General features: G+C 38.2%; 1 pseudogene; it reads right to left on the bottom strand.

Moving 5' to 3' along the window:
• Positions 1-736: 736 nt before the first annotated feature.
• LOC109678748 (kelch-like protein 5 pseudogene) lies at positions 737-16,418 on the bottom strand (annotated as a pseudogene).
• Between the last annotated feature and the right edge of the window lie 275 nt (positions 16,419-16,693).

The raw sequence follows: 16,693 nt of genomic DNA, 5'->3' as shown, positions 1-16,693 counted from the left end.
CATCTCTTAAATTATTGTAAAACATCATGTTTTAATCTTAATTGAAGGATATCATAAATGTAGTTCTTGGTGAATCTAGATGTAATAGAAAGAATATATAAGTAGGACACAAAGATCATATCAAGTTACTTGGTCTTTGTTATTTTAATACTTTAGATTTTTTCATTATTCATTGGACTAAGACAATTTTAGAAGTAAAAACTGAAACCAAAGCATATAAAATGTTGCTGTTTTCGAAAAACAGTATAGACTTTAAGAAATGTGAAAAAAAATTATTCACATTAGGCATTAAAAATAGTGGTTGTGATTAAATAAAAATTACTGTAACTCATGTATGAGAAACTTACAAAATAATATTTTAGAAGTTTTATCTGATATGTTTGCACTGTATTAAAATAAATCCTCATAATGTGAATAAAATGTGCTTTATTATGAATAAATAAATCTCTAGTTAGTCCTGGATTGTTTTGGAGCAGTGCATTTGTCCTCATATTTTATAACAGGAACAGATGCTCTCAATCCAGGAGCTATAGTTTTGATTTAGTGAGAAATGAAAGTATTTAATCCTAGTCCATCCACTCCTTCCCCATTGTTTCAACATCTTCACTTTGAGATGAGGCACTTTGTGCAAGGAATGTAGCATTGCACATGTACTAAAAGTGTATCCATTGATAGAAGAATTACACTAAATTAATAAAGAAAAAAGACATCTTCACTTAGAAAACAAAACACTGAATTATAATTTTATAGTTATAACACAAGCTCTAGGTTTTCCTAGACATAGTGGAGCAACTTGGGGTTACTCCTTTGTGGGGTGACTATAGCCTCCACTATGTTAAGGTGACTCTGTTCACCATAATCCCAATGGCGTACAATTTGTCACCAAGTAAACAGATGCCCACTGCACCTCTGCTGGCAGTCATAGCTGCCACTGCAGTCCACATGTCTACCTTGGAGCACGTCCCTTCGCTCAGTCTGAGTCTGAAGTTGAACATGGGAGCATCCTGCCCTCCAGCAATGGGCAGCAACACGCTCCAGCTTGTCACTCCTACGCCACTTCTCCTTTTTGACATCTGTGCTACTGTGTCCATTTATTAATACGAGGACCAAAGCAGTCTACTGATGTGGCACAATAACTTCTGTCGTGACCATCAACTGCACTGCCATGCTGACTGCTCCTGGGAGTGAAAATAGTTTAGCAAAATTCTTCCGGCAAGCCTGCACCCATCTCTTTACTATATTCATATAGCTCCAGCTATCATGCTCTCCTACTGCATATATGGGGCCTTCCAAAACAGAAACACCAAGACCATGTCTCTGAGTAGACATAGAAGCCACCACATTTCAAGTTTTTGTTTTGGGGTTGCAGCACTCTCTGTTATTCTAATTCTTCAGTCCCTCTCTGCCTCCAACCACATCTAACATAAAAACACTGAACTGTAGCTTCTTCCCATTCATACTCAATGCAGAAGTCCACATATTGGTACAGGGATCATACTTTTCAATACTTGTTTGCTTTTGTTAAATCCATGCCTCCACCACAAATACTAACAGTCAACTTCCATGGTTTTGTGCTAAAATTCTGCAACATGGGGCATCTCTCTGCTAATAAATTGTACTTCATTGTTTCCATAATGAATTTCTGACATTTTATGTCATTCTCAAAAAATACATTGTTTTTCATGTCTGTGGAGCAAAAAGAGGTAGCCAAGATCTTTCTGTCTCTGTTCCAAATCATGAGAGACCCAAGTAAGATTGTGTTCGATGTTGTTTCCTCATAAGGAATGTTCACATCATACCTGGTCAAGAGTTCTGCAATTCTGGCTGATCACATAATGCAAATTCCTGCTTTCTGATTACTTCCACGACATGTTCAATTTCCACATTATGCAAATCTGTACAACCTTGGGTCTGAGTGAAAGAAGGGATTCCAAGGCAATTAGATGAGTGAAGATGTTTCGTTAAAAACTTACAGCATACTTCCAAAGCCTGTGAAAGCTGAAGAAGGCAGGCTGTAGGGTATCAGGCTCTCAATATTATCTTCAAGCAACCTATATATGTATACTGAATCAAGGACTATAACGAGTTTGGTTCTATACCTTCCGTATTTATTTCCTCTTTTCTTACTTCTCTCCCATCATTAGTAAACATGGCAGCAAAAAAATCTGCAGCAGAGGAGATCACCAATTTCTAAGCTGGAATTCTGTGATCACTATCAAATAAAATTACACCATGTTGCAATTTATGTTTCAAATAGTTTTCCATTTTTTTAAAATGTTTCGTTGACATAATTCAGAGCTTGAAAACTTCAGCTGATGATGGATTTTTTTTTCCTACATTTCATCTGGTTTCAACTGGTTGACATACAATTTTTCATAGTATTTCTTACTTTTATTTATGATTTTAGTTACTTGTACCTTGGTTTTTTTTTTTCTCTGTAAATTCTATCTCATGATTTAGCAATTTTCTTGCTCCTTTCAAAAAACCAACTTTTGATTTCATTGATTACAAAATAACAAGAGGGAAGTAAAGCAAGGAACAAAGCAAACATGAACCCATAAAGCATGAAAGACAAACAATGGGGGTGGGCAAGGAGAGAGAGAGAGAGAGAGAGAGTTCTCACTCTCTCAAGATCAAGAACCACTTTCAGGTCTTCTGGAATTCATTCATTTTTCTACGTTTTGCAGCATATATGTTTATTTTTGAATGTCTTTATTCCCTTTAGACACTCTCCCTGGCCTATACTTTTAACTTTATGCACCCAGTGTATGTTTTGGCTGTCATCTTTGCCACAGGGACCTGAGGTTGTTAGTTTGTCTTGCAGTGATTTCCAGCACTGAAAACTGCTTTTCCACCACTGAAAATTGCTTTTTCAGTCTGAGTTCCCCCGTTAGGCAAAGCAGAGAGGAATGCATTGTGTTAGTCAGTCAGGTAGCCCTTGACAAAGTGAACTAACTGATAGACATGATATGATGTTTGCAAATAAGATCTTACTCTTCTCACTTTAGAACCATGGAAAAGGGTTCCCCACTGGGAACTCAGGCTCTAGACCTTTCAAGATCAAGGCTGCTGAAAGGTGGTGGAGTTGGGGCAAAACTTTCATGCCGTTTTGAAGTGCCTTTTTCTTCTTCTAACATTTGTTTGTTCTTCACAAATTTTTTTTTTTCTGAGTTCTGACAATTTGTGTTCATTTCTTGATGATTCTCTGGATAGCCAAAAGGTTATGGCTGCTTAGTAAGCCATTTGTAAATGTAGGGATTAGAAAGTTCTTAATTATCTTTCAGATGTTTATTTTGCCTCATTGTTTTTCTATCCTCTCTTTGAAACCCTTATTAAAGACTGTCCTGACTTACACTGACTGGACTTATTACATTTTTTTTAACTTTATCATGGTGGGAAAGCAACAGTACCCATTCAATATAAACCATACTTCTAGTTTTGAGTTTGGATCTTTTAATCATATAATGCTGACACTCACAGGCATCTGTGTGTACAAGAATTAGAACATCTAGGGTATTGTGTTGCTGCTGATGTTCAGTAAGGTAGGTACAGCAAATGCGGTTTTGACTGATGATATTTTCAGCTTATGATGGTTTTATTGTATTGCAACCACACCAAAAATTGAGGCGCACTTTGCCTTGATAGTTGATATTATATCTCAGATTGCTAGTGTTCTGTATTTTATCTCATTCTTTCTTATCTTTATGCTTCATTTTTGATACTTTCTATAGTTGGATTTAAAAGTTAATTAAAATTTCCTCTGCTCTATACAACCCACTGTTAAGCCCATCTAATGAATTCCTCGTTCATTATATTTTCCCTTTGTCATTTTTTACTGTTTCCTTCTCTCTGCTAAAGTTCTCCATTTTTTCACCCCTGTTGTCTGCACATGTTATTAGATACTTCAGCATTTTTATTAAAGTCATTTCATTAACATAATTTTTCATAGTATTCTTCTTCTGAGTTTATGGCTTACATCTGTTCTTTGTCTTTGATAACAAAAGTTTGTTTTTCTGATATTGACTTCTGGTGTTCCAAGGACTTTGGTTTACCTTGATATCAGGCTGTTGACTTCAACCTTCTTTCCAGGCTTGCCAAGTGTTTCCAAGCTGAGGGCCTAGAACCCAATGCTTATTAGGTAACAGTCTAATATTTTAGAAGGATAATGTGAATCTTCTATATCCTGCATATCTAGCTCTTCCCCAATACCATTATAGATTGCTATAGTCCCCTGCATATAATGAGACAATTGACTATGATGAGACTGCTTTGAAATATGAGGATTGATAATATAAGCCTTCAAGAAGATGTACCTGGATTTAAATACCTTCTTTATGGGTCACAATCTGTTTGATGTTGAGAAAATTATTTCAGTCTTTCAAACCTCAAATTTTTTCACTTGTAGATAAAAATAATCCATCCTGCAGAAGCACTGCAAAGATTGAACAAAGAGCAAAGGAATACAGTGCCTGAAATTCATTAAGAAACCATTAAATTATAATTGTTATTATTTGCTTTATGACTCTAACCTCATAGAGTTATAATTTCTTTTTTATTTATTGATTTATTTTTTAATTCAGTTATTCACATGTGCATACATTGTTTGGATCATTTCTCCCCCTGTCCCCCATACCTACCCTCTCCCCGCCAACACCATAGCTTCCAGGCAGAACCTGTTCTGCCCTTTTCTCCAATTTTGTTGAAGAGAAGACATAAGCAATAATAGGAAAGACAAAACGTTTTTGCTAGTTGAGATAAGAAAATAGAATTATGTTGTACAATAGTAAGCTAGTATAAAGTACCTTTCACTATAAAATAGCATGAAAATTTAGTAACTAAAATTTATAACACAATTTACAAATTACGAGTGTCTTTACATAGATTACATTTGCATAGAAACATAGAAGGTGGGGGTTGTATTCCCTTCTGTGAATGAGAGAGCAGACTCTAGGGAAGAGCTATGAGGGAAAGCTCCTAAACCAGTAACTTTCTCTCACTAATCCTAGTCCTGTGCTTTTTCTACTTCATGCTTCTAAATTCTATAGGAACAGGCCAGGAGCAACTCAACTGTTCCTATTCTTTAGGCCAATATACACAAATGGACTCATGATTTCCATTCATTTCCCTTAATGGATTATAAACATCTCTGATTTGCTGTTTTATGGCCTTCTGAGCACTGTTCCATGCTACATTTCATTTCATAACCTCTTGTCTTTATTTCCAAATGTAGCTATTTGTCCAGACTGGTTTTACACTATGAGGTATTATTTACAATACCTACTAATTTAATCCTCATATAGGGAAAACTGAGGAACAACTGCTGACTTTTCTGGATCACTGAGAATTCAAGCCTCGGAGGTCACCTCACCTCTACTCTTTTGTGTGTGTGTGTTGGGGGGGGGTGAGTGCTATATGTATTTATTTATTGTTCTGTGTATGTGTGTATGGTGTACGTGTAGTCTCACTTCCATTCTACACAATAATTTTTGGTCTTTTGATTGTTTTGAAGTTCTTCAAAGTAGATTGTTTTGATGACAATGAAAACAAGGGAATTGGAGGACTCTTGAAAATGTCTAGGGAAGAACATTTCACAGTGGTTCTCCTGGCCAATGCCCATCCTAATGCCTATGTTTCTTGCTCTCCTATTCTTAAGCTTCCTCCCTTGTGTCATACTACATGTCTGCTATTGCTAATCAAAATTTAACCAGTTGTACCTCCAGGGATATCAACCTCTCCAAAATGCGTGGATAGTTGGCTGATACCCACCATGTGGAGGTCGGAGGATTGGCTCGAGACTCTTTATGACCTGTGGCTGCAAGGGACCTTCATCAACTTCAGGGAAGAGGAAATCTTCATTTTCGGAGCCTGGGTGTATGCCATCATGAGGCTCAGCACCCCAACATCGTTTGCCAACTAACCCTCCCTCCCCCTATGCCGCCCCTTGCAAGCTTGAAGAAGCCAGAGCGAACACAACGCCCCCCTTCCTTAACAAACAAAAAAGGGAGGAATGTTGGCAATAATGGCACCGATAGGTTTCGGTTCTTACTGCACCCTTAAGCTTCTGTTTTCCAGGGTCATGGTCCTGCCTCAAGTCTAGCTTGAATCCTCCTTCTGCCCCAACCTCCAATCAGCATGAACCATAAGATCCTAACCAATCAGATCATGCTGAGTCTCACTGAGGGGTATTTAAGCCCCTGCCCTCCCCCCCTTGGCTCTCTCCCTCTCCCATCTGGCAATAAAGAATCTCTTGGCCAGATCACTCCTCTCCATGTGGTCACTTTGGGGCCTACATTTGCCTACAAATGGAAAATGGGTAAATATCACTCTCAAAATAGTCTTTAATTCCAAGCACTGTTTATCATAATATATGTAACAGAAAACAGCATTGCAGAATCTAGTCACAGATTTTTAATATAAACTCAGAGACAAACAATGTATGACACTTAAAATTTGATGATGCCAATGTTGAAAGTAAAATTATCCAGCCATCCCTTTGGTCACAGAAAGTCAAAGCTGATGTAATGAGATGTAGCTGGTCACATATAACATATGGCACTTGGAGGCAGAATCAGAGCCCACAACCTGTCTCTCCTCTTATACCCAGGCAATTCAGGAAAGCAAACTTATTCTGGCTCTTGACTTAATTCTAACACTATTTGCCTACTAGTGTCTTTATCTAGGTGGAGGTGGAGGCTTCATTAAAGAGAAATCTACTCCCCAAAGTAATTTGAAGTATTTTTCACTGTATAGTGCATCCCTAGAGCCAGCTTTATTTAATAAAGGCTCTAATTGATGGAGTACCTCAATTAGGTCATGAAATTTAGTGATGGATTCAAATATATATTAATTTAATTAGAAATAGCATACATTTTTAGGAAGAGCTCAGGCTTAAGAAGGATTTTGAATTTCCTATTTCTGGGCAATATTGTGTGACAAGGACTTAGTGGCTGCTTTTGCTCAAAAGTACTAACTTAACTTAGCCAGCAGGTACCCAGTGCATGACTAAAAGCAGAATAAAAGCTTAGCATTTTTGCCTTCATTTTGCATCTGCCTCCTTTTTACCTTAAACTTTGGGTCAGATAATGTTCATAGACATTTAAGGAATATCTGTCTAAAACCTCATGATACAATATCCATTAGCCCTGTATTTACCTAACTTACCTCACCTCCCCTTCATTGCTGAAGACACCAAGATAAAAGCAACTGATATTTTCAAGACTTTAGGAATGGAAACATTTCAGGAGGATCACCCCATGATGATAGGTACCCCCATAAGCAGGAGTAATTACCCTATGTTGGGATCTGAGGCTGCCCCCCACAAAGCAGGAACAATCATCTCACAGTAAGAACTGAATGGCCGCCTTGAATGAAATGGCTTCTTTGGAGTGAGCAAGACCTCACAGAATCAAACCTGAGAGAATGATCAAGTTTGACAAAGAATGCATATTTCTTGCTACTTACCCTAATTCTTATAAACCTGAAGCTAACATCAATATCTCTGAGGACAGGTCAGAGAATCCTCCTTTTTCCAGATTAATTATAGTTTGACCAAGTCTGATAAAAGATAAATATAAATCAAAAGGAATTTCAAAAAGAAAAATTTTGTTCCTATGTGTGCATTAGGCAGCTCATTTGATGAAGAAAAGCTCTTGGTTAGTCCCTCATTACCACCCATTTTTTGTTTAAATTATTGTATGATCTGCTGAGTGTTTCCCTGTCTTTAATTTTATGAAGATATGCTTCCCCAAATGCAAATGCCACACCAAAAGGAAGGTAAAAGTGAATGTGTGTATTTTAAGTGACAAAGTGAAAATTTTAGATTTGTTGAAAGGTGGCATGTTTTTAGTGGAAGTTGGGTGGTATGGAAGAAATGAATCAAACATCCCTAGTACAGTGTTGAACTCTATGTCTATGCATCCTGAGTTTTGTGTGTTTTCTTCAACAGCACTCTCCTTGGAATCATATAACCAATATAGGGTCTACTATATTGAATTAATTCCTTTCCTGTCTTGCACTATTACTTTTTTCTGTTTGGGATTTTGGACATGTGGTTGGACCCTGTTTCTTGGGACTCCCAAGAGTCAGGACCCTTCTTGCCTGGGACTCAGACAACAGCTGTTGTTTCTGACCCTCCATTGAGGATTCTCCGGCCTGATGTTGATGCATGGGTGACATACACAGGAATTTCAGGTGCTCAGGGTTCTTGAGCCTGCTGTGAGAATGGAAGCACAGACAGACTCTAACAGCAGAGGTTGGAAAGATTTTATTTGTAGAGAATTTAGTTGGAGAAAAGAGAAGAGAAAGACTGCACATTGGAGAATGCAGGGGGACCTGGAAACCAGTGATCCCCTGGGTCAGGGTGGGGAGTGGGTTTTATAGCCTATTTTTGCATTGCCTGAGGGCGGAGATGCCTTTCAGATGCAAACAGGTGTTTCCTAGGGAGAAGAAGTGTCTCCTTGACCACTTATCCCCTTTTGGGACCTCCCACAGTCCGTCCTTCAGTCCTTCAATGTCACTCACACCAATAGAAAAAAAATTCCAGTTCTTCAAAGCAGAGCAGATACTATATTTACTGATCAAATAATGGCAAAAGAAGAGCTCATACTATAAAGACTCCTTCTCTCTGAGGTAGAACAAGATGGGTTTCTTTTATGGGGAAAAGGGTGGATATCATGAGTTGAGGCACAGTATCATAGCCTCTTTTGCTGTTGTCATCTTGAGTTTTTCTGGTTTATGCTGGTTTTCCAGTTTGGCCTTCTGCTTTGGAACCTGCTGAGCAAACACAGCCAGTAGAGCAGCTAGGCATAGGTTGAAATACAGAAGGAGAGCTATTGTGTGACAACTGACACTCTTGGAGGATTGACTAAGTATGAAGTACTCTGCTGAATATTTTACATGAATTTAATCTGCGAATCTGTAGGATGAGCCTATATAGCTGTGACTTTAGACAGTCATCTGACCTCTTTGATTTTACTTCTTCCCTCAGGAAAGAAGTGAGTGATACTGATAACTGCCTTTCTTTTGATACCTGCCTTTCTTCAGAGTGTGTTCTTGAGACTAAAATGAAATTATTTCTACACAAGGCAATTGAATGGCTTTTGAGTATTCATATAGAACATTAAATCTTATGTTTTTTTCCTTCTTTTAAAACGTTTTTACCAGTAGCTGACAAGCTAATTTAGTATGCGCTGTTCATTTTATATGTTTTAGAGTCTTCACAACTTTGATCATATCAGATTTTTCCACCTCAAATATTCTTTTTCCTTTTATGTCAAAATGTCTGTAAATCAACATCCAATTTAAATACTCTTATTGAAGATTTTCTGATCTTACAAATGAGGTAATTTATCATGTGAACATTCATAGCTTTTAAACCTCTGCTATGACAATTATTTTACACTTTGAATTGCTATGTCCCTCTCTTCCTTGCGCTTATGGACTGTGAGTCCCTTAAGCCAGAACTTAGGCTATGTACATAATTCTTTCTCTCTCTGGATTCTATGACAGTACATTGTGACCCTCAACAAATGTTTTATAGGCATTTCTGAATGAGTTTCCTAAGATTTTTTTTTGACTACTGGTCCTGAAATAAAATAGAATAGATGAATTTTCAAAACATGTTGAAGCTTGTCATTTGGTAGTTGCTGAGGCATAGTAGGGGGTATTTACCTTTGAAATACAATCTCCCTTTGTCCTGAAAAGGGACAAAGTAGGGAGTCATGTAGGTGTGGAAAACCTACAGGAAACACAGAAGTGTTTTTGTTATTCATGCAAATTACATTTATTAGCATGATGATCTCCTACAGAGTCAGGTAAATTGTGTGTGTCCCTGTGTGTGTGTGTATGTGTGTGTGTGTGTGTGTGTGTGTGCAAGTGCTTTCTATAAATGTGTGCTTTCGATTTTCTATGCTAAATGTGGAAGACTTGTTGCTTCTTCATGGGTAACATGTCTCTTCTGTCCAGAAATTAACCAGGGAAATTATGATTAATTTATACACATTTAGACAGAAGAAAGTGGCTCATCTTTGCTTTTCATGAAGAACACCCAAGGGATGGTTGTCGGTGCCATCCCCACCCAAGTTTGCTCTACAAAGACCCACAGTGATGCTTTTCAGTGAAAAGCCCAGACTCACAGACATCAGCTCTTGAATATTACGTTTGCCTTACTTGGACCAGAGGGTCAGGCAGGACAGCGTGGGATAGAGATGGGCTGGTACTTGCTGTGTACTGAAAGGAAGCCCATTGGTTGAAGATGGGAGGGAGGCATTTGTGTTGAAGAAGGTGTTATCAATAAAATAAACCTACAGCTTTGTCTTAAATAAGCAAGAGAGAATGGCAAATCCTTTATGGGGGAAAAATAAGAAAAGGCCCAAAATATTTAAAATTTTCCCAATAATTTTTTATTTGGATAATCCCCTTCCAAATGTGAAAATGGCTTTCTTAAAATCGGAAACAGAGGAATATGATGAGTTTTAACCCAGAGTCAGGACTTGGCTCTGTCTTGGTCTTGCAAAGATGATGTTGGTAGACATTGAGAAAAGCCAGTGGGCAACCTTTCATTGATGGAGTCATTGTGCCTAGATATTTGCTTTTGAAATTGTAGGGATATTTTCTGGCACTGTGACTAAAATTTATTTTAATGGCTCTCAACAGAGCCTAAAATGCTAGGCAAAATAAATGACATCTTAAATCTCATTTAACATTTACATGAAACAAAATATTCAAAATAAATGAAAAAAGCTTAATTAGTATCAGAATCAAAGCAACAAAACCCATCAATAGAATAAGGATCTTATAAGAAAAAGAGACTGTTTTTATTAATGTCTAGAAATGTCATTTTCTTTGTTGTTGATTAGGTTGATTTTATTCTGTGTCAACACATTTTACAAAAAGAGATCAAGATTCTAGTCTTAGTTTCCTACTATGAGAATTTTTTTTTTTTTTATCAATTTTTCCACTTAGTCTCACTTAGAAGCCTTAAGTTCTTAAGCAAAGAGCATTCCCGGATGATTGAGCTCATCCTGAAGGCCATTCTATAGGCTTCATGGTGTGGTGTGGTGTATGTGTTGTATGGTGGTACTACACACACACACACACACACACACACACACACACACACACATGATGTGATTTCTAACTCCAACCATCTGTGATTCTAAGACAACCTGGAGAATGAGAGCAATGAGGCTTTGGAATATTTTCTGCTCTCAACCCAAACTGAGTTTCATGTTTCAGATACCTCTTTAGCTGACTATGAATCATTTCATTGATGATAATCACTCAGAGTTTTGAGTTTGTTTTTTAAGAAATTTTTATTTTCTGTAGACACATCTTGAACGTGATGACCATTATAGGGCTGACTCTAAGGAACTATAATAAGATTATTTTTAAGAACTGCAACCCACGTGTTTGGGAACAGCCATATGCATCATCAGTGGTTTCCTTTGTGCCAGATACTCATTATTATGTAGACACTATTCTGCTTTAATTTGTTGAAGATCAATTTTGAGAACTCTAGCTTCATTTGAGACAAACAGTACTTACTCAAATGGCATGAATCAAAGGTCAGTATTGTTTAACCTCAGTACCAAAAATAAAAATGATTCTTGCTTTACACAAGGGCTTTAAAAGATGTGACCTTTATCTTTAACCTGAAAGAGTAATGGTGATGTATACCTGTAATCCCAGCCTTCAGGAGGCTGAGGCAGGGAGATCACAAATTGGAGATCAGCTTAGACTACATAGCAAGTTTGAGGCCAGCCTGGGCTATAAAAAAAAAGAAAAAAGCGACCTTTTTTTCAACATCTGCATCACAGCACTTAATGATAAGAATAAACTAACAATGACAATAAGGACTGAGTGTGATGGCTCACATCTGTAATCCTAGCTACTTGGGAGGCAGAAATCAGGAAGATCATGATTTGAGGTCGGCCTGGGCAGAAAGTCTTGTTGAAGGGCCTCATCTCAACCAATAGAAAGTTGGATGTGGCAGTGTGCACCTGTCATCCTAGTTATGTGGGCAGCATAAATAGGAAGATTGCAGTCCAGAACAGTCAGAGCATAAAAGCAAGACCCTCTTTAAAAAAATAACTAAACCCATGAGGGCTCGTGGCATGGCTCAAGGGGTAGGGGGCCTGCTTAGAAAGTATAAGATCCTGAGTTGAAACTCAGTACCACCAAAAAAAAAATGATAATAAGGTATCAGTGATAAAAATAACAACAACAAATATTATTTGAAGGCTTATGGTGTATTGATGTGTTAAATTTTATGGAAACTGCTTTATGTGTATTATTTAAGTTCATCTTTATAGAATCCTCAAGAGGTAGGAATTCGTAGAGTCATTTTATAATCAGACCAAATTCACTCACCTTGTAAGTGACTGTTCCAGGAATTTTCTTCTCTAAGCCCAAGACCTTAACATTGAGCATATTGCCTTCTATAAAGAAAAAAATAATGCTATGGAAGGATTGTAATTTGTATCTTGTAGCTCAGTCTACCATTTTGGAATTAAATTGTAAATGAAAAATTTTCACTCTGAATACTTTTTGATATTTAAAATATATTTGAAAGAAAATTAAAATGTACTAAAATCATTAGTCATGTGTTCAGACTGTCATAAGTATTTGTGACTTGAATTAAGAGAAAAATGAGAAAATAGATTCTCTATTAACCTGAAAATAAAGGAAAATGCAAGAAGAAAAGGAAGGAAAGAAATAGATAAAATATTTTTCTCAGTCTACGGGCATAGCTCAGTGATAGAGTACTTAACTAGAATGTACAAGGCCCTAGGTTCAATCCATAGCACTGCAAAAAAATAAACAAATAAATAAACCTTTCCTTATAAACTGTGAGCAATACCATCTATCATAACCATAATTATTAGAAATCAGTTTTCAAAGCATTTGCACTTTTTATTGTTAGCTATAGTGTGATCACACAAAATGCCTCTTTACATTGGCTGAAATTAATATATGCATCTTACCTATGAATTTTAAGAAATTATAATAATAGTTGGCGAGAAATAATAATGTTCTGTGCTCTTCACTATGCTGGATGCCTTACAAACGACTCTTACTAGAAACTCCTAGCAGAAAGCTATGCCTAGCCCTGCTTTTCAGATGAGGCTTTGGATTTTGCAAAAGTAGCAAGCATTAGTGAGTGAAAGAACTGAAGTGGGATTTAATACAGCTGTAAAGCCCCAACCTGGCCTCTTTTCAATGTACAATGTCCCCAAAAGAGATGGGTCAGCATCATCCCTGGGAGGGGACAGAAATTTTCTAAGAGTGCTCAGATCTTTTTGAACAAGCACATTAATAATATAGCAGCTCACACTTTTCAAATTGTCAGTCTCTTCTTGGATGTAATCAAAACTGTTAGAGGGCTAAAGCCTGAGGCTGCCTGCTTTCTGCTGTTGATTGCAGAGCTCCAGACTCTGGGGCTCCATTCATCCATGGATGCCTCATGCCCCCTGGTCATGCACACCCTAGGCCAATAGGCAGCCTCCAACCAGTCTCTGCTTCTACCCTTGTCAGCCCTTACTCTGAATTGCTCACTTAAGTTTTTCTTGTGTTTTAAAAATTTTACAAAAAAGATGATTTTTTTCTACAGCAAAATGCATAGATTTGCATTCCTTGTTTTTCCTTTTCTCAGACCAATAAATGTGACCCTTTGTGAGAAGGAAGAAAACATCTCATTATTCAGATTTTAAGTTGACCAAAACTATTTACAAGTTAGATAAAATGGAGAATTTTAATCAAATTCTGGGAAATCCAGATATATACAGAAACCAAACAACTTAGGATGGTTTGACTTAAGATTTTTTGCTTTACCATAGTGCAAAGCAATGCACATTCAGTACAAACTTTGCTTCCATTTTGAGTTTTGATCTTTTACAAGATAGCAGATAAGTGGTAGATTACTCTCTAATGATTCTGGGCAGCAGTGGACCAAGTCTCAGTTCCCAGTCATCCATGAGACAAGGAAGAGAAAAAAAACTGGTATTATGCAGTGTACTGTGTTGTTAAGCTATGATGTTTGGTAGGTTAGGTGTTTTAAATGCTTTTCAACTTACCCAATATTTTCAACTTTTGATGGGTGTATGGTGGAGGTAACCCCACTATAAGTTGAGGATCATCTGTATTCAACAAATATTCACTATGTGCTAGGTATTATTTTAAGTGCTAGTGAAATCAGCTAGAGTCTAGAACATTCAACACAGATTGCTTAAATAAAAAAAGTGCTCAGGTTGTCTTTTGGAAAAAGCTTCCACAGAAGGATGAATCCATTCAATGACTGTTAGCAACCAACTTTCAACAATGTACATGCACAGAAGTAGCCAGTTCATGATCAATGGGTCAATGACTGTCATGATCAATGACCTTTTGATGCTACAAGCTCAAAATCACCTAGGCAGAACATGATAACACATTTACAAAAGAAACATGAGACCATTTATGGCAAATAGAATGGACAGATTCTCTATGGAGTGTGCATCAAATGAGAGTTAACATAGTTCATATATTATATGCTGGTGTGGAAATGTGGCAGCCGGTGTTGAGGGTCCTTGCCTTCACAGGCCAGGGAACTGGCTCGCGAGGCAGCTGAATGATGAGCCAAATCCGTTGTATAAAGTAGGATTTATTAGAGAGAAAGGAAAGACTACAGGTAGAGAAGTGCAGTGGAGCCCTGAAGCCTGTTGCTCGCTGCTGAGGTGAAGGCTGGGGCTTTTGTGTATGTTTTAACTCCGCTTTAGGTGGGTTTTTCTCATTGGCCATGGATTCACTGGCTTTCTCAGGTGAGCTGGTTTGGTTAGCGCCTTTATTGGGGGAAGGGAACAATCTTGAGAGCCCTGTGGCAGATCTATCAGACTCTCCATCTCCTCAGGATGCATTCACAATATAGTGTCAGATAGTGATAAGTTCTAGAAAGAAAAATGTAACAGAGTAAGGAGATTGAGGGTGATGGGTGGGTATTTTACATAAGGTGATCAGAGAGTGCCTATTCTTTTATTGGCAGTTTCAGTCACAGTTAGGTAATCAAGAATTATATTAGAAGCATTTATTTCCCAAATGTTGGGTTAAGCATAATAAAATAGTGGAAGCAATGTATCTTTGATTCTCTGACAACTTCTATATATACAACATTATTTTAAGGACTTTTCAGAGTGCTTGCTTTTATTAATTCTTTGGTTTAGATCCTGCTAATCTTCTGGCTTCTTTGATTAGAGTTTTTATATTTGTCTTAAAAATAAGACTTTCCTAAAAATTTTTCTTAGGAGATGGGCTTTTTATGAATACTGCCTTAGACCAAATATTCATTTAATAGGTAGAAATCAAGTGTCAATGGGAGAAATAACTTGGCCAAGAAAGCCTATGCTCCTGGTGGCCCAGGGAGACACAGGCTGCTCTACTTTTTGTCCAAGATCTGACTTTGGCCCTTCATCAGTCAGCTTTCTGTTGCTGTAACAAATACCTGTGATAGTTAACTTAAAAGAAAGAGTTTTTATTTTGGTGCATGGTTTCGGAGATTTTAGGTCATGGTTGTTTGGCTTTCTTGCTTTGGGGCCTGTGGTGTCACAGTACATCATGATGAGAGTAAATCATTCAGAAGGTCAGTTCACCTAAGGCAGAGAGAAGCAAAAAGAGACAAAAAGCAAGAGGGGCTCCCAGTATTTCCTTCAAGGGCATACCCTCATGACTTCACTTCCTCTCATTTACCCCCACCACCTAAAGGTTCCAGCACCTCCCATGGCACCACAGCCTGGCAATCAATGCATAGACGTGAGGAGGACACTCAGGATCCAGATTGTGTAGTCCCCTAGTCCCAGGGGGAAGAGGCTCTCCTGCACTGAGAGGGACTACACACTGTGCCTGTGAGGCAATCCAGATCTTCCTAACTAAGGAAGGTTGAGGCCCCAGCTGCAACCCGAGTAAACCAGCAACTTTATGGACAGTGAGTGCCCTCTCCTGGGCTCAGCACTTTGTTATGCCCCATCCCAGATTCGCAATTTGGATACCAACTTTGTGTCCAGTCTCCAGCTGGAATGTAAACAAAGTCAATAAATACCTAAAGTAGAGGAAAGTAAGAGTCAGAGGGGAGTAGGCACAGGTACCGTGGACTGTGCTGTTAATTTCAGTAACTCTTTAGAGTGCTCAGGCTTGCTCCAGAGCTGAGCACCAAGGGTGGCTGTGCCCTGCCTCTGCCCCAATATGAACCAGTACTTACTCTCCCTTCCTGAAGCAGCTATTATTTTGTGGCTGCCTTTGTGTTTGTTGGCTGAATTGTCACTGAATTTCTCCTGGATTTCTTTTTTTCCTTTTGAAGAGAGAAGAAAAGAAGCAGGTAGTGGAGACTCCACAGGGAGCCCCATCTCCTTTGCATGAGCAACCCCGCCCAGATCCTGGAGGCTGGCAGGCATCTCCGCTCCAGGAGCTCCTGCGGAGACACCTGGTGACAGCCCCCAGGATTCATTAGTACCTACAGTAGGCACACAGGCAGCGAGTTTCCTAACAAGCAGTACAGAGATGTATGTAAAGAAAATGAAAGAAATCGGCAGTGACATTCAAAGCAGTAGGCAGCAGTGGGAGTCCCCTAACTTTTCTTCCTTTTTCTGTTTCTAGCCAACTTTTCATTATCCACAGTGAGGATGCTAATAGAGTGAATATATGGGTGTTCCAAGTAAAGAAACAGTGG

The sequence above is a fragment of the Castor canadensis genome, chromosome 4, assembly GCF_047511655.1.
Source record: "Castor canadensis chromosome 4, mCasCan1.hap1v2, whole genome shotgun sequence".
In the NCBI taxonomy this organism is placed as follows: Eukaryota; Metazoa; Chordata; class Mammalia; order Rodentia; family Castoridae; genus Castor; species Castor canadensis.
The sequence above is the reverse complement of the archived record's forward strand: the minus strand, read 5'-3'. Positions and strand labels throughout refer to the sequence as shown.